At 43.0% G+C, this 19,875-nt stretch overlaps 11 non-coding genes across 11 annotated transcripts; all 11 read left to right on the top strand.

Moving 5' to 3' along the window:
* The first annotated feature begins 1,238 nt into the window (after positions 1-1,238).
* Trnay-gua lies at positions 1,239-1,324 on the top strand. Its single transcript is given in 2 exon segments — positions 1,239-1,275; positions 1,289-1,324. It is a non-coding gene; the product is annotated as a tRNA-Tyr (tRNA).
* Positions 1,325-8,086: 6,762 nt separating this feature from the next.
* On the top strand, positions 8,087-8,172 carry Trnay-gua. The gene is given in 2 exon segments: positions 8,087-8,123; positions 8,137-8,172. It is a non-coding gene; the product is annotated as a tRNA-Tyr (tRNA).
* Positions 8,173-11,075: 2,903 nt separating this feature from the next.
* Positions 11,076-11,161, top strand: Trnay-gua. The gene is given in 2 exon segments: positions 11,076-11,112; positions 11,126-11,161. It is a non-coding gene; the product is annotated as a tRNA-Tyr (tRNA).
* Positions 11,162-13,168: 2,007 nt separating this feature from the next.
* Trnay-gua lies at positions 13,169-13,254 on the top strand. The gene is given in 2 exon segments: positions 13,169-13,205; positions 13,219-13,254. It is a non-coding gene; the product is annotated as a tRNA-Tyr (tRNA).
* A 1,443-nt stretch (positions 13,255-14,697) lies between these two features.
* Trnay-gua lies at positions 14,698-14,783 on the top strand. The gene is given in 2 exon segments: positions 14,698-14,734; positions 14,748-14,783. It is a non-coding gene; the product is annotated as a tRNA-Tyr (tRNA).
* Positions 14,784-16,227: 1,444 nt separating this feature from the next.
* On the top strand, positions 16,228-16,313 carry Trnay-gua. The gene is given in 2 exon segments: positions 16,228-16,264; positions 16,278-16,313. It is a non-coding gene; the product is annotated as a tRNA-Tyr (tRNA).
* A 1,017-nt stretch (positions 16,314-17,330) lies between these two features.
* On the top strand, positions 17,331-17,416 carry Trnay-gua. Its single transcript is given in 2 exon segments — positions 17,331-17,367; positions 17,381-17,416. It is a non-coding gene; the product is annotated as a tRNA-Tyr (tRNA).
* A 1,017-nt stretch (positions 17,417-18,433) lies between these two features.
* Trnay-gua lies at positions 18,434-18,519 on the top strand. Its single transcript is given in 2 exon segments — positions 18,434-18,470; positions 18,484-18,519. It is a non-coding gene; the product is annotated as a tRNA-Tyr (tRNA).
* Positions 18,520-18,587: 68 nt separating this feature from the next.
* On the top strand, positions 18,588-18,673 carry Trnay-gua. The gene is given in 2 exon segments: positions 18,588-18,624; positions 18,638-18,673. It is a non-coding gene; the product is annotated as a tRNA-Tyr (tRNA).
* Positions 18,674-19,620: 947 nt separating this feature from the next.
* On the top strand, positions 19,621-19,706 carry Trnay-gua. The gene is given in 2 exon segments: positions 19,621-19,657; positions 19,671-19,706. It is a non-coding gene; the product is annotated as a tRNA-Tyr (tRNA).
* A 68-nt stretch (positions 19,707-19,774) lies between these two features.
* Trnay-gua lies at positions 19,775-19,860 on the top strand. The gene is given in 2 exon segments: positions 19,775-19,811; positions 19,825-19,860. It is a non-coding gene; the product is annotated as a tRNA-Tyr (tRNA).
* The last annotated feature ends 15 nt before the right edge of the window (positions 19,861-19,875 follow it).

Below are 19,875 nucleotides of genomic sequence, written 5' to 3'. Positions count from 1 at the left end.
TGTTTATTTTGGGCAAGGTTACGTTGATTGTCCTTTCCATGGACATCCATCCTTCGATAGCTCAGTTGGTAGAGCGGGGGACTGTAGATTTATAATTGTGATCCCTTGGTCCCTGGTTCGAATCCGTCTCCAAGGATTTTGTTACGTGCACTGCAGTTTATTTTAGGGAAGGTTACATGGAATGTCCTTTCCTTGGAGACTTTAGATTTATTTTGGGCAAGGTTACGTTGATTGTCCTTTCAATATACATCCATCCTTCGATAGCTCAATTGGTAGAGCGGGGGACTGTAGATTTATAATTGTGATCCCTAGGTCGCTGGTTCGAATCCGGCTCGAAGTATTTTTTTACGTGCACTGCTGTTTATTATGGGCAAGGTTACATGAAATGTCCTTCCCATGGAGTCTGTAGATTTATGACTGTGATCCCTAGGTCGCCGGTTCGAATCCGGCTCGAAGGATTTTTTTATGTTCACTGCTGTTTATTTTGGGCAAGGTTACGTTGATTGTTCCTTCCATGTACATCCATAATGCGATAGCTCAGTTGGTAGAGCGGGGGACTGTAGATTTATAATTGTGATCCCTAGGTCGCTGGTTCGAATCTGGCTCGAAGAATTTTTTTAAATGCACTGCTTTTTTATTTTGGGCAAGGTCACGTTGATTGTCCTTTCAATGTACATCCATCCTTCGATAGCTCAGTTGGTAGAGTGGTGGGCTGTAGATTTACAATTGTGATCCCTCATTCGCTGGTTCGAATCCGGCTCAAAGGATGTTTTATACATGCGCTTTACGTTGAGCAATGTTACATGGAATTTCATTTTCTTGGAGACTGATCCTAGGTTGCTGGTTCGAATCCGGCTCGAATAGTTTTTTACGTTCACTGCTGTTTATTTTGGTCAAGGTTACGTTGATTGCCCTTTCAATGATCATCCATCCTTCGATAGCTCAGTTGGTAGAGCGGGGGACTGTAGATTTATAATTGTGATCCCTAGGTCGCTGGTTCAAATCTGGCTCGAAGTATTTTGTTACGTTCACTGCTGTTTATTTTGGTCAAGGTTACGTTGATTGCCCTGTCAATGCTCATCCAACCTTCGATAGCTCAGTTGGTAGAGCGGGGGACTGTAGATTTATAATTGTGATCCCTAGGTCGCTGGTTCGAATCCGGCTCGAAAAATTTTTTACGTTCACTGCTGTTTATTTTGGGCAAGGTTACGTTGATTGTCCTTTTAATGTACATCCATCCTTCGATAGCTCAGTTGGTAGAGCGGGGGACTGTAGATTTATAACTGTGATCCCTAGGTCGCTGGTTCGAATCCGGCTCGAAGGATTGTTTTACGTGCACTGCTGTTTATTTTTGGCAAGGTTACATGAAATGTCCTTTCCTTGGAGATTGTAGATTTATGACTGGGATCTCTAGGTCGCTGGTTAAAATCCGGCTTGAAGGATTTTTTATGTGCACTGCTGTTTATTTTGGTCAAGGTTACGTTGATTGTCCTTTCCATGGACATCCATCCTTCGATAGCTCAGTTGGTAGAACGGGGGACTGTAGATTTATAATTGTGATCCCTTGGTCGCTGGTTCGAATCCGTCTCCAAGGATTTTGTTACGTGCACTGCTGTTTATTTTAGGGAAGGTTACATGGAATGTCCTTTCCTTGGAGACTATAGATTTATTTTGAGCAAGGTTACGTTGATTGTCCTTTCAATGCATATCCATCCTTCGATAGCCCAGTTGGTAGAGCGGGGTCTGTAGATTTATAATTGTGATCCGAAGTTTGCTGGTTTGAATCCGGCTCGAACAATGTTTTTAGGTGCCTTGCTGTTTATTTTGGGCAAGGTTACGTTGATTGTACTTTCCATGTACATCCATCCTTCGATAGCTCAGTTGGTAGAACGGGGGACTGTAGATTTATAATTGTGATCCCTTGGTCGCTGGTTCGAATCCGTCTCCAAGGATTTTGTTACGTGCACTGCTGTTTATTTTAGGGAAGGTTACATGGAATGTCCTTTCCTTGGAGACTTTAGATTTATTTTGGGCAAGGTTACGTTGATTGTCTTTTCAATGCATATCTATCCTTCGATAGCCCAGTTGGTAGAGCGTGGGGCTGTTGATTTATATTTGTGATCCGAAGGTTGCTGGTTTGAATCCGGCTCGAAAAATGTTTTTAGGTGCCTTGCTGTTTATTTTGGGCAAGGTTACGTTGATTGTACTTTCCATGTACATCCATCCTTCGATAGCTCAGTTTTGTAGAGCGGGGGACTGTAGATTTATAATTGTGATCCCTAGGTCGCTGGTTCGAATCCGGATCGAATAATTTTTTTTACGTTCACTGCTGTTTATTTTGGGCAAGGTTACGTTGATTGTCCTTTCAATGTACATCCATCCTTCGATAGCACAGTTGGTAAAGCGGGGGACTGTAGATTTATAATTGTGATCCCCAGGTCGCTGGTTCGAATCCGGCTCGAAGGATTTATTTTTATGTTCACTGCTGTTTATTTTGGGCAAGGTTACGTTGATTGTTCCTTCCATGTACATCCATCATGCGATCGCTCAGTTGGTAGAGCGGGGGACTGTAGATTTATAATTGTGATCCCTAAATCGCTGGTTCGAATCCGGCTCGAAATTTTTTTTTAGGTGCACTGCTTTTTTAATTTGGCCAAGTTTACGTTGATTGTCCTTTCAATATACATCCATCCTTCGATAGCTCAATTGGTAGAACGGGAGACTGTAGATTTATAATTGTGATCCCTTGGTCGCTGGTTCGAATCCGGCTCGAAGACGTTTTTTAAATGCACTGCTTTTTTATTTTGGGCAAGGTCACGTTGATTGTCCTTTCAATGTACATCCATCCTTCGATAGCTCAGTTGGTAGAACGGGGGGCTGTAGATTTACAATTGTGATCCCTCATTCGCTGGTTCGAATCCGGCTCAAAGGATGTTTTATACATGCGCTTTACGTTGGGCAATGTTACATGGAATTTCATTTTTTTGGAGACTGATCCTAGGTTGCTGGTTCGAATCCGGCTCGAAGGATTTTTTACGTTCACTGCTGTTTATTTTGGTCAAGGTTACGTTGATTGCCCTTTCAATGCTCATCCATCCTTCGATAGCTCAGTTGGTAGAGCGGGGGACTGTAGATTTATAATTGTGATCCCTAGGTCGCTGGTTCGAATCCGGCTCGAATAATTTTTTTCACGTTCACTGCTGTTTATTTTGGGCAAGGTTACGTTGATTGTCCTTTCAATGTACATCCATCCTTCGATAGCACAGTTGGTAAAGCGGGGGACTGTAGATTTATAATTGTGATCCCCAGGTCGCTGGTTCGAATCCGGCTCGAAGGATTTATTTTTATGTTCACTGCTGTTTATTTTGGGCAAGGTTACGTTGATTGTTCCTTCCGTGTACATCCATCATGCGATCGCCCAGTTGGTAGAGCGGGGGACTGTAGATTTATAATTGTGATCCCTAAATCGCTGGTTCGAATCCGGCTCGAAATTATTTTTTAGGTGCACTGCTTTTTTATTTTGGCCAAGTTTACGTTGATTGTCCTTTCAATATACATCCATCCTTCGATAGCTCAATTGGTAGAGCGGGGGATTGTAGATTTATAATTGTGATCCCTAGGTCGCTGGTTCGAATCCGGCTCGAAGTATTTTTTTACGTGCACTGCTGTTTATTATGGGCAAGGTTACATGAAATGTCCTTTCCTTGGAGACTGTAGATTTATGACTGTGATCTCTAGGTCGCTGGTTAAAATCCGGCTTGAAGGATTTTTTATGTGCACTGCTGTTTATTTTGGTCAAGGTTACGTTGATTGTCCTTTCCATGGACATCCATCCTTCGATAGCTCAGTTGGTAGAACGGGTGACTGTAGATTTATAATTGTAATCCCTTGGTCGCTGGTTCGAATCCGGCTCGAAGACTTTTTTTAAATGCACTGCTTTTTTATTTTGGGCAAGGTCACGTTGATTGTCCTTTCCATGGACATCCATCCTTCGATAGCTCAGTTGGTAGAGCGGGGGGCTGTAGATTTACAATTGTGATCCCTCATTCGCTGGTTCGAATCCGGCTCAAAGGATGTTTTATACATGCGCTTTACGTTGGGCAATGTTACATGGAATTTCATTTTCTTGGAGACTGATCCTAGGTTGCTGGTTCGAATACTGCTCGAAGAATTTTTTACGTTTACTGCTGTTTATTTTGGTCAAGGTTACGTTGATTGCCCTTTCAATGCTCATCCATCCTTCGATAGCTCAGTTGGTAGAGCGGGGGACTGTAGATTTATAATTGTGATCCCTAGGTCGCTGGTTCGAATCCGGCTCGAATGATTTTTTTACGTTCACTGCTGTTTATTTTGGGCAAGGTTACGTTGATTGTCCTTTCAATGTACATCCATCCCTCGATAGCTCAGTTGGTAGAGCGGGGGACTGTAGATTTATAACTGTGATCCCTAGGTCGCTGGTTCGAATCAGGCTCGAAGGATTGTTTTACGTGCACTGCTGTTTATTTTGGGCAAGGTTACATGAAATGTCCTTTCCTTGGAGACTGTAGATTTATGACTGTGATCTCTAGGTCGCTGGTTAAAATCCGGCTTGAAGGAGTTTTTATGTGCACTGCTGTTTATTTTGGTCAAGGTTACGTTGATTGTCCTTTCCATTGACATCCATCCTTCGATAGCTCAGTTGGTAGAACGGGGGACTGTAGATTTATAATTGTGATCCCTTGGTCACTGGTTCGAATCCGTCTCCAAGGATTTTGTTACGTGCACTGCTGTTTATTTTAGGGAAGGTTACATGGAATGTCCTTTCCTTGGAGACTATAGATTTATTTTGGGCAAGGTTACGTTGATTGTCCTTTCAATGCATATCCATCCTTCGATAGCCCAGTTGGTAGAGCGGGGGGCTGTAGATGTATAATTGTGATCCGAAGTTTGCTCGTTTGAATCCGGCTCGAAAAATGTTTTTAGGTGCCTTGCTGTTTATTTTGGGCAAGGTTACGTTTAATGTCCTTTCCATGTACATCCATCCTTCGATAGCTCAGTTTTGTAGAGCGGGGGGCTGTAGATTTATAATTGTGATCCCTAGGTCGCTGGTTCGAATCCGGCTCGAAGGATGTTTTACGTTCACTACTGTTTATTTTGGGCAAGGTTACGTTGATTGTCCTTTCCATGTACATCCATCCTTCGATAGCTCAATTGGTAGAGCGGGGGACTGTAGATTTATAATTGTGATCCCTAGGTTGCTGGTTCGAATCCGGCTCGAAGTATTTTTTTACGTGCACTGCTGTTTATTATGGGCAAGGTTACATGGAATGTCCTTTCCTTGGAGACTGTAGATATATAATTGTGATCCGAAGGTTGCTGGTTTGAATCCGGCTCGAACAATGTTTTTAGGTGCCTTGCTGTTTATTTTGGGCAAGGTTACGTTGATTGTCCTTTCCATGTACATCCATCGTTCGATAGCTCAGTTTTGTAGAGCGGGGGACTGTAGATTTACAATTGTGATCCCTCATTCGCTGGTTCGAATCCGGCTCAAAGGATGTTTTATACATGCGCTTTACGTTGGGCAATGTTACATGGAATTTCATTTTCTTGGAGACTGATCCTAGGTTGCTGGTTCGAATCCGGCTCGAAAAATTTTTTAAATGCACTGCTTTTTTATTTTGGGCAAGGTCACGTTGATTGTCCTTTCAATGTACATCCATCCTTCGATAGCTCAATTGGTAGAGCGGGGGATTGTAGATTTATAATTGTGATCCCTAGGTCGCTGGTTCGAATCCGGCTCGAAGTATTTTTTTACGTGCACTGCTGTTTATTATGGGCAAGGTTACATGAAATGTCCTTTCCTTGGAGACTGTAGATTTATGACTGTGATCTCTAGGTCGCTGGTTAAAATCCGGCTTGAAGGATTTTTTATGTGCACTGCTGTTTATTTTGGTCAAGGTTACGTTGATTGTCCTTTCCATGGACATCCATCCTTCGATAGCTCAGTTGGTAGAACGGGTGACTGTAGATTTATAATTGTAATCCCTTGGTCGCTGGTTCGAATCCGGCTCGAAGACTTTTTTTAAATGCACTGCTTTTTTATTTTGGGCAAGGTCACGTTGATTGTCCTTTCCATGGACATCCATCCTTCGATAGCTCAGTTGGTAGAGCGGGGGGCTGTAGATTTACAATTGTGATCCCTCATTCGCTGGTTCGAATCCGGCTCAAAGGATGTTTTATACATGCGCTTTACGTTGGGCAATGTTACATGGAATTTCATTTTCTTGGAGACTGATCCTAGGTTGCTGGTTCGAATACTGCTCGAAGAATTTTTTACGTTTACTGCTGTTTATTTTGGTCAAGGTTACGTTGATTGCCCTTTCAATGCTCATCCATCCTTCGATAGCTCAGTTGGTAGAGCGGGGGACTGTAGATTTATAATTGTGATCCCTAGGTCGCTGGTTCGAATCCGGCTCGAATGATTTTTTTACGTTCACTGCTGTTTATTTTGGGCAAGGTTACGTTGATTGTCCTTTCAATGTACATCCATCCCTCGATAGCTCAGTTGGTAGAGCGGGGGACTGTAGATTTATAACTGTGATCCCTAGGTCGCTGGTTCGAATCAGGCTCGAAGGATTGTTTTACGTGCACTGCTGTTTATTTTGGGCAAGGTTACATGAAATGTCCTTTCCTTGGAGACTGTAGATTTATGACTGTGATCTCTAGGTCGCTGGTTAAAATCCGGCTTGAAGGAGTTTTTATGTGCACTGCTGTTTATTTTGGTCAAGGTTACGTTGATTGTCCTTTCCATTGACATCCATCCTTCGATAGCTCAGTTGGTAGAACGGGGGACTGTAGATTTATAATTGTGATCCCTTGGTCACTGGTTCGAATCCGTCTCCAAGGATTTTGTTACGTGCACTGCTGTTTATTTTAGGGAAGGTTACATGGAATGTCCTTTCCTTGGAGACTATAGATTTATTTTGGGCAAGGTTACGTTGATTGTCCTTTCAATGCATATCCATCCTTCGATAGCCCAGTTGGTAGAGCGGGGGGCTGTAGATGTATAATTGTGATCCGAAGTTTGCTCGTTTGAATCCGGCTCGAAAAATGTTTTTAGGTGCCTTGCTGTTTATTTTGGGCAAGGTTACGTTTAATGTCCTTTCCATGTACATCCATCCTTCGATAGCTCAGTTTTGTAGAGCGGGGGGCTGTAGATTTATAATTGTGATCCCTAGGTCGCTGGTTCGAATCCGGCTCGAAGGATGTTTTACGTTCACTACTGTTTATTTTGGGCAAGGTTACGTTGATTGTCCTTTCCATGTACATCCATCCTTCGATAGCTCAATTGGTAGAGCGGGGGACTGTAGATTTATAATTGTGATCCCTAGGTTGCTGGTTCGAATCCGGCTCGAAGTATTTTTTTACGTGCACTGCTGTTTATTATGGGCAAGGTTACATGGAATGTCCTTTCCTTGGAGACTGTAGATATATAATTGTGATCCGAAGGTTGCTGGTTTGAATCCGGCTCGAACAATGTTTTTAGGTGCCTTGCTGTTTATTTTGGGCAAGGTTACGTTGATTGTCCTTTCCATGTACATCCATCGTTCGATAGCTCAGTTTTGTAGAGCGGGGGACTGTAGATTTACAATTGTGATCCCTCATTCGCTGGTTCGAATCCGGCTCAAAGGATGTTTTATACATGCGCTTTACGTTGGGCAATGTTACATGGAATTTCATTTTCTTGGAGACTGATCCTAGGTTGCTGGTTCGAATCCGGCTCGAAAAATTTTTTAAATGCACTGCTTTTTTATTTTGGGCAAGGTCACGTTGATTGTCCTTTCAATGTACATCCATCCTTCGATAGCTCAGTTGGTAGAACGGGGGGCTGTAGATTTACAATTGTGATCCCTCATTCGCTGGTTCGAATCCGGCTCAAAGGATGTTTTATACATGCGCTTTACGTTGGGCAATGTTACATGGAATTTCATTTTCTTGGAGACTGATCCTAGGTTGCTGGTTCGAATCCGGCTCGAATAATTTTTCACGTTCACTGCTGTTTACTTTGGTCAAGGTTACGTTGATTGCCCTTTCAATGCTCATCCATACTTCGATAGCTCAGTTGGTAGAGCGGGGGACTGTAGATTTATAACTGTGATCCCTAGGTCGCTGGTTCGAATCCGGCTCGAAGGATTGTTTTACGTGCACTGCTGTTTATTTTGGGCAAGGTTACATGCAATGTCCTTTCTTTGGAGACTGTAGATTTATGACTGGGATCTCTAGGTCGCTGGTTAAAATCCGGCTTGAAGGATTTTTAATGTGCACTGCTGTTTATTTTGGGCAAGGTTACGTTGATTGTCCTTTCCATGTACATCCATCCTTCGATAGCTCAGTTTTGTAGAGCGGGGGACCGTAGATTTATAATTGTGATCCCTAGGTGGTTGGTTCGAATCCGGCTCGAAGTATTTTTTTACGTTCACTGCTGTTTATTTTGGGCAAGGTTACGTTGATTGTCCTTTCCATGTACATCCATCCTTCGATAGCTTAGTTGGTGGAGCGGGGGACTGTAGATTTATAACTGTGATCCCTAGGTAGCTGGTTCGAATACGGCTCGAAGGATTCTTTTACGTGCACTGCTGGTTATTTTATGCAAGGTTACATGGAATGTCCTTTCCTTGGAGACTGTAGATTTATAATTGTGATCCCCAGGCCGCTGGTTCGAATACGGCTCGAAGGATTTTTTTATGTTCACTGCTGTTTATTTTGGGCAAGGTTACGTTGATTGTTCCTTCAATGTACATCCATCATGCGATAGCTCAGTTGGTATAGCGGGGGACTGTAGATTTATAATTGTGATCCCTAAATCGCTGGTTCGAATCCGGCTCGACATTTTTTTTTAGGTGCACTGCTTTTTTATTTTGGCCAAGTTTACGTTGATCGTCCTTTCAATATACATCCATCCTTCGATAGCTCAATTGGTAGAACGGGGGACTGTAGATTTATAATTGTGATCCCTAGGTCGCTGGTTCGAATCCGGCTCGAAGTATTTTTTTACGTGCACTGCTGTTTATTATGGGCAAGGTTACATGAAATGTCCTTTCCTTGGAGTCTGTAGATTTATGACTGTGATCTCTAGGTCGCTGGTTAAAATCCGGCTTGAAGGATTTTTTATGTGCACTGCTGTTTATTTTGGTCAAGGTTACGTTGATTGTCCTTTCCATAGACATCCATCCTTCGATAGCTCAGTTGGTAGAACGGGGGACTGTAGATTTATAATTGTGATCCCTTGGTCGCTGGTTCGAATCCGGCTCGAAGACTGTTTTTAAATGCACTGCTTTTTTATTTTGGGCAAGGTCACGTTGATTGTCCTTTCAATGTACATCCATCCTTCGATAGCTCAGTTGGTAGAGCGGGGGGCTGTAGATTTACAATTGTGATCCCTCATTCGCTGGTTCGAATCCGGCTCAAAGGATGTTTTATACATGCGCTTTACGTTGGGCGATGTTACATGGAATTTCATTTTCTTGGAGACTGATCCTAGGTTGCTGGTTCGAATCCGGCTCGAAGAATTTTTTACGTTTACTGCTGTTTATTTTGGTCAAGGTTACGTTGATTGCCCTTTCAATGCTCATCCATCCTTCGATAGCTCATATGGTAGAGCGGGGGACTGTAGATTTATAATTGTGATCCCTAGGTCGCTGGTTCGAATCCGGCTCGAAGGATTGTTTTACGTGCACTGCTGTTTATTTTGGGCAAGGTTACATGAAATGTCCTTTCTTTGGAGACTGTAGATTTATGACTGTGATCTCTAGGTCGCTGGTTAAAATCCGGCTTGAAGGATTTTTTATGTGCACTGCTGTTTATTTTGGTCAAGGTTACGTTGATTGTCCTTTCCATGGACATCCATCCTTCGATAGCTCAGTTGGTAGAACGGGGGACTGTAGATTTATAATTGTGATCCCTTCGTCGCTGGTTCGAATCCGTCTCCAAGGATTTTGTTACGTGCACTGCTGTTTATTTTAGGGAAGGTTACATGGAATGTCCTTTCCTTTGAGACTTTAGATTTATTTTGGGCAAGGTTACGTTGATTGTCCTTTCAATGTATATCCATCCTTCGATAGCCCAGTTGGTAGAGCGGGGGGCTTTAGATTTATATTTGTGATCCGAAGGTTGCTGGTTTGAATCCGGCTCGAAAAATGTTTTTAGGTGCCTTGCTGTTTATTTTGGGCAAGGTTACGTTGATTGTCCTTTCCATGTACATCCATCCTTCGATAGCTCAGTTTTGTAGAGCGGGGGGATGTAGATTTATAATTGTGATCCCTAGGTCGCTGGTTCGAATCCGGCTCGAAGGATTTTTTTGCGTTCACTGCTGTTTATTTTGGGCAAGGTTACGTTGATTGTCCTTTCCATGTACATCCATCCTTCGATAGCTCAATTGGTAGAGCTGGGGACTGTAGATTTATAATTGTGATCCCTAGGTCGCTGGTTCGAATCCGGCTCGAAGAATATTTTTAAATGCACTGCTTTTTTATTTTGGGCAAGGTCACGTTGATTGTCCTTTCAATGTACATCCATCCTTCGATAGCTCAGTTGGTAGAGCGGGGGGCTGTAGATTTACAATTGTGATCCCTCATTCGCTGGTTCGAATCCGGCTCAAAGGATGTTTTATACATGCGCTTTACGTTGGGCAATGTTACATGGAATTTCATTTTCTTGGAGACTGATACTAGGTTGCTGGTTCGAATCCGGCTCGAATAATTTTTTACGTTCACTGCTGTTTAATTTGGTCAAGGTTACGTTGATTGCCCTTTCAATGCTCATCCATCCTTCGATAGCTCAGTTGGTAGAGCGGGGGACTGTAGATTTATAATTGTGATCCATAGGTCGCTGGTTCGAATCTGGCTCGAAGGATTGTTTTACGTGCACTGCTGTTTATTTTGGGCAAGGATACATGAAATGTCCTTTCCTTGGAGACTGTAGATTTATGACTGGGATCTCTAGGTCGCTGGTTAAAATCCGGCTTGAAGGATTTTTAATGTGCACTGCTGTTTATTTTGGGCAAGGTTACGTTGATTGTCCTTTCCATGTACATCCATCCTTCGATAGCTCAATTGGTAGAGCGGGGGACTGTAGATTTATAATTGTGATCCCTAGGTCGCTGGTTCGAATCCGGCTCGAAGGATTGTTTTACGTGCACTGCTGTTTATTTTGGGCAAGGTTACATGAAATGTCCTTTCTTTGGAGACTGTAGATTTATGACTGTGATCTCTAGGTCGCTGGTTAAAATCCGGCTTGAAGGATTTTTTATGTGCACTGCTGTTTATTTTGGTCAAGGTTACGTTGATTGTCCTTTCCATGGACATCCATCCTTCGATAGCTCAGTTGGTAGAACGGGGGACTGTAGATTTATAATTGTGATCCCTTCGTCGCTGGTTCGAATCCGTCTCCAAGGATTTTGATACGTGCACTGCTGTTTATTTTAGGAAAGGTTACATGGAATGTCCTTTCCTTTGAGACTTTAGATTTATTTTGGGCAAGGTTACGTTGATTGTCCTTTCAATGTATATCCATCCTTCGATAGCCCAGTTGGTAGAGCGGGGGGCTTTAGATTTATATTTGTGATCCGAAGGTTGCTGGTTTGAATCCGGCTCGAAAAATGTTTTTAGGTGCCTTCCTGTTTATTTTGGGCAAGGTTACGTTGATTGTCCTTTCCATGTACATCCATCCTTCGATAGCTCAGTTTTGTAGAGCATGGGGATGTAGATTTATAATTGTGATCCCCAGGCCGCTGGTTCGAATACGGCTCGAAGGATTTTTTTTATGTTCACTGCTGTTTATTTTGGGCAAGGTTACGTTGATTGTTCCTTCAATGTACATCAATCATGCGATAGCTCAGTTGGTATAGCGGGGGACTGTAGATTTATAATTGTGATCCCTAAATCGCTGGTTCGAATCCGGCTCGAAATTTTTTTTTAGGTGCACTGCTTTTTTGTTTTGGCCAAGTTTACGTTGATTGTCCTTTCAATATACATCCATCCTTTGATAGCTCAATTGGTAGAGCGGGGGACTGTAGATTTATAATTGTGATCCCTAGGTCGCTGGTTCGAATCCGGCTCGAAGTATTTTTTTACGTGCACTGCTGTTTATTATGGGCAAGGTTACATGAAATGTCCTTCCCTTGGAGTCTGTAGATTTATGACTGTGATCCCTAGGTCGCTGGTTCGAATCCGGCTCGAAGGATTTTTTTACGTTCACTGCTGTTTATTTTGGGCAAGGTTACGTTGATTGTCCTTTCCATGGACATCCATCCTTCGATAGCTCAGTTGGTAGAGCGGGGGACTGTAGATTTATAATTGTGATCCCTTGGTCCCTGGTTCGAATCCGTCTCCAAGGATTTTGTTACGTGCACTGCAGTTTATTTTAGGGAAGGTTACATGGAATGTCCTTTCCTTGGAGACTTTAGATTTATTTTGGGCAAGGTTACGTTGATTGTCCTTTCAATATACATCCATCCTTCGATAGCTCAATTGGTAGAGCGGGGGACTGTAGATTTATAATTGTGATCCCTAGGTCGCTGGTTCGAATCCGGCTCGAAGTATTTTTTTACGTGCACTGCTGTTTATTATGGGCAAGGTTACATGAAATGTCCTTCCCATGGAGTCTGTAGATTTATGACTGTGATCCCTAGGTCGCCGGTTCGAATCCGGCTCGAAGGATTTTTTTATGTTCACTGCTGTTTATTTTGGGCAAGGTTACGTTGATTGTTCCTTCCATGTACATCCATAATGCGATAGCTCAGTTGGTAGAGCGGGGGACTGTAGATTTATAATTGTGATCCCTTGGTCGCTGGTTCGAATCTGGCTCGAAGAATATTTTTAAATGCACTGCTTTTTTATTGTGGGCAAGGTCACGTTGATTGTCCTTTCAATGTACATCCATCCTTCGATAGCTCAGTTGGTAGAGCGGGGGGCTGTAGATTTACAATTGTGATCCCTCATTCGCTGGTTCGAATCCGGCTCAAAGGATGTTTTATACATGCGCTTTACGTTGGGCAATGTTACATGGAATTTCATTTTCTTGGAGACTGATCCTAGGTTGCTGGTTCGAATCCGGCTCGAATAATTTTTTACGTTCACTGCTGTTTACTTTGGTCAAGGTTACATTGATTGCCCTTTCAATGCTCATCCATCCTTCGATAGCTCAGTTGGTAGAGCGGGGGACTGTAGATTTATAACTGTGATCCCTAGGTCGCTGGTTCGAATCCGGCTCGAAGGATTGTTTTACGTGCACTGCTGTTTATTTTGGGCAAGGTTACATGAAATGTCCTTTCCTTGGAGACTGTAGATTTATGACTGGGATCTCTAGGTCGCTGGTTAAAATCCGGCTTGAAGGATTTTTAATGTGCACTGCTGTTTATTTTGGGCAAGGTTACGTTGATTGTCCTTTCCATGTACATCCATCCTTCGATAGCTCAGTTTTGTAGAGCATGGGAATGTAGATTTATAATTGTGATCCCTAGGTGGCTGGTTCGAATCCGGCTCGAAGTATTTTTTTACGTTCACTGCTGTTTATTTTGGGAAAGGTTACGTTGAATGTCCTTTCCATGTACATCCATCCTTCGATAGCTTAGTTGGTGGGACGGGGGACTGTAGATTTATAACTGTGATCCCTAGGTCGCTGGTTCGAATACGGCTCGAAGGATTCTTTTACGTGCACTGCTGCTTATTTTGGGCAAGGTTACATGGAATGTCCTTTCCTTGGAGACTGTAGATTTATAATTGTGATCCCCAGGCCGCTGGTTCGAATACGGCTCGAAGGATTTTTTTATGTTCACTGCTGTTTATTTTGGGCAAGGTTACGTTGATTGTTCCTTCAATGTACATCCATCATGCGATAGCTCAGTTGGTATAGCGGGGGACTGTAGATTTATAATTGTGATCCCTAAATCGCTGGTTCGAATCCGGCTCGAAATTTTTTTTAGGTGCACTGCTTTTTTGTTTTGGCCAAGTTTACGTTGATTGTCCTTTCAATATACATCCATCCTTCGATAGCTCAATTGGTAGAGCGGGGGACTGTAGATTTATAATTGTGATCCCTAGGTCGCTTTTTCGAATCCGGCTCGAAGTATTTTTTTACGTGCACTGCTGTTTATTATGGGCAAGGTTACATGAAATGTCCTTCCCTTGGAGTCTGTAGATTTATGACTGTGATCCCTAGGTCGCTGGTTCGAATCCGGCTCGAAGGATTTTTTTACGTTAACTGCTGTTTATTTTGGGCAAGGTTACGTTGATTGTCCTTTCCATGGACATCCATCCTTCGATAGCTCAGTTGGTAGAACGGGGGACTGTAGATTTATAATTGTGATCCCTTGGTCCCTGGTCCGAATCCGGCTCGAAGAATATTTTTAAATGCACTGCTTTTTTATTTTGGGCAAGGTCACGTTGATTGTCCTTTCAATGTACATCCATCCTTCGATAGCTCAGTTGGTAGAGCGGGGGGCTGTAGATTTACAATTGTGATCCCTCATTCGCTGGTTCGAATCCGGCTCAAAGGATGTTTTATACATGCGCTTTACGTTGGGCAATGTTACATGGAATTTCATTTTCTTGGAGACTGATCCTAGGTTGCTGGTTCGAATCCGGCTCGAATAATTTTTTACGTTCACTGCTGTTTATTTTGGTCAAGGTTACGTTGATTGCCCTTTCAATGCTCATCCATCCTTCGATAGCTCAGTTGGTAGAGCGGGGGACTGTAGATTTATAACTGTGATCCCTAGGTCGCTGGTTCGAATCCGGCTCGAAGGATTGTTTTACGTGCACTGCTGTTTATTTTGGGCAAGGTTACATGAAATGTCCTTTCCTTGGAGACTGTAGATTTATGACTGGGATCTCTAGGTCGCTTGTTAAAATCCGGCTTGAAGGATTCTTAATGTGCACTGCTGTTTATTTTGGGCAAGGTTACGTTGATTGTCCTTTCCATGTACATCCATCCTTCGATAGCTCAGTTTTGTAGAGCATGGGAATGTAGATTTATAATTGTGATCCCTAGGTGGCTGGTTCGAATCCGGCTCGAAGTATTTTTTTACGTTCACTGCTTTTTCTTTTGGGCAAGGTTACGTTGAATGTCCTTTCCATGTACATCCATCCTTCGATAGCTTAGTTGGTGGAGCGGGGGACTGTAGATTTATAACTGTGATCCCTAGGTCGCTGGTTCGAATACGGCTCGAAGGATTCTTTTACGTGCACTGCTGCTTATTTTGGGCAAGGTTACATGGAATGTCCTTTCCTTGGAGACTGTAGATTTATAATTGTGATCCCCAGGCCGCTGGTTCGAATACGGCTCGAAGGATTTTTTTATGTTCACTGCTGTTTATTTTGGGCAAGGTTACGTTGATTGTTCCTTCAATGTACATCCATCATGCGATAGCTCAGTTGGTATAGCGGGGGACTGTAGATTTATAATTGTGATCCCTAAATCGCTGGTTCGAATCCGGCTGGAAATTTTTTTTTTAGGTGCACTGCTTTTTTGTTTTGGCCAAGTTTACGTTGATTGTCCTTTCAATATACATCCATCCTTCGATAGCTCAATTGGTAGAGCGGGGGACTGTAGATTTATATTGGTGATCCCTAGGTCGCTGGTTCGAATCCGGCTCGAAGTATTTTTTTACGTGCACTGCTGTTTATTATGGGCAAGGTTACATGAAATGTCCTTCCCTTGGAGTCTGTAGATTTATGACTGTGATCTCTAGGTCGCTGGTTAAAATCCGGCTTGAAGGATTTTTTATGTGCACTGCTGTTTATTTTGGTCAAGGTTACGTTGATTGTCCTTTCCATGGACATCCATCCTTCGATAGCTCAGTTGGTAGAACGGGGGACTGTAGATTTATAATTGTGATCCCTTGGTCGCTGGTTCGAATCCGGCTCGAAGACTTTTTTTAAATGCACTGCTTTTTTATTTTGGGCAAGGTCACGTTAATTGTCCTTTCAATGTACATCCATCCTTCGATAGCTCAGTTGGTAGAGCGGGGGGCTGTAGATTTACAATTGTGATCCCTCATTCGCTGGTTCGAATCCGGCTCAAAGGATGTTTTATACATGCGCTTTACGTTGGGCAATGTTACATGGAATTTCATTTTCTTGGAGACTGAACCTAGGTTGCTGGTTCGAATCCGGCTCGAAGAATTTTTTACGTTTACTGCTGTTTATTTTGGTCAAGGTTACGTTGATTGCCCTTTCAATGCTCATCCATCCTTCGATAGCTCAGTTGGTAGAGCGGGGGACTGTAGATTTATAATTGTGATCCCTAGGTCGCTGGTTCGAATCCGGCTCGAAGGATTTTTTTACGTTCACTGCTGTTTATTTTGGGCAAGGTTACGTTGATTGTCCTTTCAATGTACATCCATCCTTCGATAGCTCAGTTGGTAGAGCGGGGGACTGTAGATTTATAACTGTGATCCCTAGGTCGCTGGTTCGAATACGGCTCGAAGGATTGTTTTACGTGCACTGCTGTTTATTTTGGGCAAGGTTACATGAAATGTCCTTTCCTTGGAGACTGTAAATTTATGACTGTGATCTCTAGGTCGCTGGTTAAAATCCGGCTTGAAGGAGTTTTTATGTGCACTGCTGTTTATTTTGGTCAAGGTTACGTTTATTCTCCTTTCCATGTACATCCATCCTTTGATAGCTCAGTTTTGTAGAGCGGGGGACTGTAGATTTATAATTGTGATCCCTAGGTGGCTGGTTCGAATCCGGCTCGAAGTATTTTTTTACGTTCACTGCTGTTTATTTTGGGCAAGGTTACGTTGATTGTCCTTTCCATGTACATCCATCCTTCGATAGCTTAGTTGGTGGAGCGGGGGACTGTAGATTTATTACTGTGATCCCTAGGTCGCTGGTTCGAATACGGCTCAAAGGATTCTTTTACGTGCACTGCTGCTTATTTTGGGCAAGGTTACATGGAATGTCCTTTCCTTGGAGACTGTAGATTTATAATTGTGATCCCTTGGTCGCTGGTTCGAATCCGGCTCGAAGACTTTTTTTAAATGCACTGCTTTTTTATTTTGGGCAAGGTCACGTTGATTGTTCTTTCAATGTACATCCATCCTTCGATAGCTCAGTTGGTAGAGCGGGGGGCTGTAGATTTACAATTGTGATCCCTCATTCGCAGGTTCGAATCCGGCTCAAAGGATGTTTTATACATGCGCTTTACGTTGGGCAATGTTACATGGAATTTCATTTTCTTGGAGACTGATCCTAGGTTGCTGGTTCGAATCCGGCTCGAATAATTTTTTACGTTCACTGCTGTTTACTTTGGTCAAGGTTACGTTGATTGCCCTTTCAATGCTCATCCATCCTTCGATAGCTCAGTTGGTAGAGCGGGGGACTGTAGATTTATAACTGTGATCCCTAGGTCGCTGGTTCGAATCCGGCTCGAAGGATTGTTTTACGTGCACTGCTGTTTATTTTGGGCAAGGTTACATGAAATGTCCTTTCCTTGGAGACTGTAGATTTATGACTGGGATCTCTAGGTCGCTGGTTAAAATCCGGCTTGAAGGATTTTTAATGTGCACTGCTGTTTATTTTGGGCAAGGTTACGTTGATTGTCCTTTCCATGTACATCCATCCTTCGATAGCTCAGTTTTGTAGAGCGGGGGACTGTAGATTTATAATTGTGATCCCTAGGTGGCTGGTTCGAATCCGGCTCGAAGTATTTTTTTACGTTCACTGCTGTTTATTTTGGGCAAGGTTACGTTGATTGTCCTTTCCATGTACATCAATCCTTCGATAGCTTAGTTGGTGGAGCGGGGGACTGTAGATTTATAACTGTGATCCCTAGGTCGCTGGTTCGAATACGGCTCGAAGGATTCTTTTACGTGCACTGCTGCTTATTTTGGGCAAGGTTACATGGAATGTCCTTTCCTTGGAGACTGTAGATTTATAATTGTGATCCCCAGGCCGCTGGTTCGAATACGGCTCGAAGGATTTTTTTATGTTCACTGCTGTTTATTTTGGGCAAGGTTACGTTGATTGTTCCTTCCATGGACATCCATCCTTCGATAGCTCAGTTGGTAGAACGGGGGACTGTAGATTTATAATTGTGATCCCTTGGTCGCTGGTTCGAATCCGGCTCGAAGACTTTTTTTAAATGCACTGCTTTTTTATTTTGGGCAAGGTCACGTTGATTGTCCTTTCAATGTACATCCATCCTTCGATAGCTCAGTTGGTAGAGCGGGGGGCTGTAGATTTACAATTGTGATCCCTCATTCGCAGGTTCGAATCCGGCTCAAAGGATGTTTTATACATGCGCTTTACGTTGGGCAATGTTACATGGAATTTCATTTTCTTGGAGACTGATCCTAGGTTGCTGGTTCGAATCCGGCTCGAAGAATTTTTTACGTTTACTGCTGTTTATTTTGGTCAAGGTTACGTTGATTGCCCTTTCAATGCTCATCCATCCTTCGATAGCTCAGTTGGTAGAGCGGGGGACTGTAGATTTATAATTGTGATCCCTAGGTCGCTGGTTCGAATCCGGCTCGAAGGATTTTTTTACGTTCACTGCTGTTTATTTTGGGCAAGGTTACGTTGATTGTCCTTTCAATGTACATCCATCCTTCGATAGCTCAGTTGGTAGAGCGGGGGACTGTAGATATATAACTGTGATCCCTAGGTCGCTGGTTCGAATCCGGCTCGAAGGATTGTTTTACGTGCACTGCTGTTTATTTTGGGCAAGGTTACATGAAATGTCCTTTCCTTGGAGACTGTAGATTTATGACTGTGATCTCTAGGTCGCTGGTTAAAATCCGGCTTGAAGGAGTTTTTATGTGCACTGCTGTTTATTTTGGTCAAGGTTACGTTGATTGTCCTTTCCATGGACATCCATCCTTCGATAGCTCAGTTGGTAGAACGGGGGACTGTAGATTTATAATTGTGATCCCTTGGTCGCTGGTTCGAATCCGTCTCCAAGGATTTTGTTACGTGCACTGCTGTTTATTTTAGGGAAGGTTACATGGAATGTCCTTTCCTTGGAGACTATAGATTTATTTTGGGCAAGGTTACGTTGATTGTCCTTTCAATGCATATCCATCCTTCGATAGCCCAGTTGGTAGAGCGGGGGGCTGTAGATTTATAATTGTGATCTCTAGGTCGCTGGTTAAAATCCGGCTTGAAGGATTTTTTATGTGCACTTCTGTTTATTTTGGTCAAGGTTACGTTGATTGTCCTTTCCATGGACATCCATCCTTCGATAGCTCAGTTGGTAGAACGGGGGACTGTAGATTTATAATTGTGATCCCTTGGTCGCTGGTTCGAATCCGGCTCGAAGACTTTTTTTAAATGCACTGCTTTTTTATTTTGGGCAAGGTCACGTTGATTGTCCTTTCAATGTACATCCATCCTTCGATAGCTCAGTTGGTAGAGCGGGGGGCTGTAGATTTACAATTGTGATCCCTCATTCGCTGGTTCGAATCCGGCTCAAAGGATGTTTTATACATGCGCTTTACGTTGGGCAATGTTACATGGAATTTCATTTTCTTGGAGACTGATCCTAGGTTGCTGGTTCGAATCCGGCTCGAAGAATTTTTTACGTTTACTGCTGTTTATTTTGGTCAAGGTTACGTTGATTGCCCTTTCAATGCTCATCCATCCTTCGATAGCTCAGTTGGTAGAGCGGGGGACTGTAGATTTATAATTGTGATCCCTAGGTCGCTGGTTCGAATCCGGCTCGAAGGATTTTTTTACGTTCACTGCTGTTTATTTTGGGCAAGGTTACGTTGATTGTCCTTTCAATGTACATCCATCCTTCGATAGCTCAGTTGGTAGAGCGGGGGACTGTAGATTTATAACTGTGATCCCTAGGTCGCTGGTTCGAATCCGGCTCGAAGGATTGTTTTACGTGCAC

Source organism: Nematostella vectensis, chromosome 3 (assembly GCF_932526225.1).
Source record: "Nematostella vectensis chromosome 3, jaNemVect1.1, whole genome shotgun sequence".
NCBI lineage: Eukaryota > Metazoa > Cnidaria > Anthozoa > Actiniaria > Edwardsiidae > Nematostella > Nematostella vectensis.
Note: the sequence above shows the minus strand (reverse complement) of the source record. Positions and strands in the feature narration are given on the sequence as shown.